The sequence below is a fragment of the Monopterus albus genome, unplaced genomic scaffold (genome assembly GCF_001952655.1).
Source record: "Monopterus albus unplaced genomic scaffold, M_albus_1.0 scaffold162.1, whole genome shotgun sequence".
Lineage (NCBI taxonomy): Eukaryota > Metazoa > Chordata > Actinopteri > Synbranchiformes > Synbranchidae > Monopterus > Monopterus albus.
Window position 1 is genome coordinate 479,738 of NW_018128042.1, and position 2,302 is coordinate 482,039.

A 2,302-nucleotide genomic window follows, 5' to 3' on the forward strand; every position below is an offset into this window, starting at 1 on the left:
CCGCCAGCTCTGCAGGCAGCAGCAACACAAAGCTCTACACCGGCGGGCCCCAGTGATGACCCTCTATACTTCGGTAACTTCAGACAACTGCTGTTCATACCTGCCTATATGTACAATCACGTCTGTAGCACAAACACACACATCCTCTCCTTTGTGCATGAATTCTGAGGACAGAGATAGTTTGATGATAGCCTGTGTTCTTTCACTGTTTCTACTGTTGTCCCTCAGATATAATGAGGATTGTCGTTGCGGTACGTCTGGGACTGCTAGCGATGGCTTTGGTTTTACTACTGCTACTGTGCAGACATAAAATCCTATGGACACAAGGTGAGGGATGGAAACCTGGCACAAATGCTAGCATGCAAGGAGTGAGGAGTAACTACAAGTAGACAGAAAAAATATCTTACTGTTTCCATCTATTCATATGTTGTTTGTCCTTTGTGTTGTGTTGCAGGGGGCTCATCAGGACAGACCACAACTGCTGGTCATAACAGAGGTGTGTGTGGGTTTGCACGTGAGCAGCAACTGCATTTATCTGACTACTGCCCTTTCCCTCTGCAGGAAAATCCTGAAGATCACCCCAATGAGGAGATGCAGGAGTTGAACAAGCAGATGAGCTCAGGGGATGCGCTGCCGTCCATTTATGGTGTCATCAACCTTGCTTCACTATGCCAGCATCAGTCTGCAGAAGGGAAGGAAACACAGTTTCTGGCACAAATAAAAGTGACTTCTCAGTCTGTGACTAACCTTCCCGCAGACCTGCTTCACTATGCCAGCATCAGTCTGCAGAAGGGAAGGAAACACAGTTTCTGGCACAAATAAAAGTGATTTCTCAGTCTGTGACTACCGGTACTCATCTATTAGGACTCAAGGTGGCACCTGTCCTCCAACAGCAGATCAACTTCTCTATTCCACAGTTACAATGCCAGGGGAACTAAAATAGTCAATCTTTTAATATGTATTTAGAGTGGGACATGATGTGAAGGATTTGAATTTTCATATGTATAAATATCATCTATACACCCAGAATATATGAAGAAATGATTGAAGTGGTCACAAAAATAAGTACCGCAAAGAAGGAAGTTACTGGCTAGTGGTTTCAATTTAGCAGATGATTCAGAGTTAACAGAATTATTTATTAACTGATGATTGTGTGCATTTGTAAATCTAAGACACTAGTTATTATATAATTCTTCATGAATATAGTGCAAGCAGCTATTAATTAGCTGCTAATCAGAAATAGTTCTTGATTTGCTCCTTAAACTTGATCATTGGTAACTACTTGAAATACCTTGTAAAGCATTGCTATAGTTCTCTCAATATTACAATATCTAAAGTGGTTAAATCCAGGGACGGCCCAGGCTCTGTTGGTGCCCTAGGCGAGATTTTAGATCTCTCTCTCCCCCCCCTCTAAAAAAAAAAATCAGAAAATGCAGATTTTTCCAAACTTTACTAGAATATAACATAACCTTACATACTGATAAGTATTAAGATAAATTAGTAAATAATTTGTGATAATAAATAAATTTGCCCTAGTCACCTGAAGAATCGCAAAAATTATATTAGAAATTAAAGTGCAAATCAACAAAAAAGTGCTATTATATTCAGAATCACACAATAGTTTCAAAACTGAAGACGCCTGGATTTCTTTGCAGCAAAGTCATCAATGACTGCATCAAATGACAAATTCTGAGAAACATCATTATTGATGCTCTTTGGCCATGGTAGACCTCAAGTACGTCTTAATCAGCTTGAGCTTTGAAAAGCTCCTCTCTGCAGCTGCCACACAGTCACTGGGATAGTCACACTTATCCTCAGTGCCACCCACATGTTTGGAAAGATTTCTTACAGTCGTTTTTCATGCAGATATTGAAGAATCTCCATGGTTAAGATGGTCTAAAAAGGCTTTCAAAATACTGCATAAACATCACGGGCTAATACTCAGTGATTGTGATTCTTACTTCTATGTTGTTCTTTTTTCTGTTCCTCTTCTTTGCGTCGCTTCCTGACTTGTGCCCGTGATAATTTTCTTTTTTCACTCATTTTTAAAAATGGTACTTTCAGAGCACATATTTTAACTGCGTGCTCCATGCACTGTCAATGCGTTATGATGATGCATTATAATTACGTCATGACGCAGAAAGTGTTTAAATTAGTACGTTTTCAAATCTTCTGGTTTTTCATTGATGTCAATTTTATTTTATTCTAACATTACTTGAATCACTACGATGATCGATCAGTACTAAAACTGTCATTTTCTTATGGGTGTTGGAGCGCATGATGGTCACAAGAGGGCGCTCTT

General features: G+C 39.5%; 1 protein-coding gene across 6 annotated transcripts in view; it reads right to left on the minus strand.

Annotated features, from left to right (window-relative positions):
• The window catches only part of LOC109968786 (NACHT, LRR and PYD domains-containing protein 12-like), a 32,782-nt gene that overhangs the window by 10,493 nt on the left and 19,987 nt on the right, over positions 1–2,302 (minus strand). For 5 of the 6 annotated variants that reach the window (XR_002276175.1, XR_002276174.1, XR_002276176.1 and 2 more), the window contains exon 12: positions 408–682. The exons of the other annotated variant lie outside the window; for it this stretch is intronic. The gene's annotated coding sequence lies outside the window, so the exon portion shown is untranslated. The remainder of the gene's footprint in view (positions 1–407; positions 683–2,302) is intronic. 6 annotated transcript variants of the gene reach the window in all.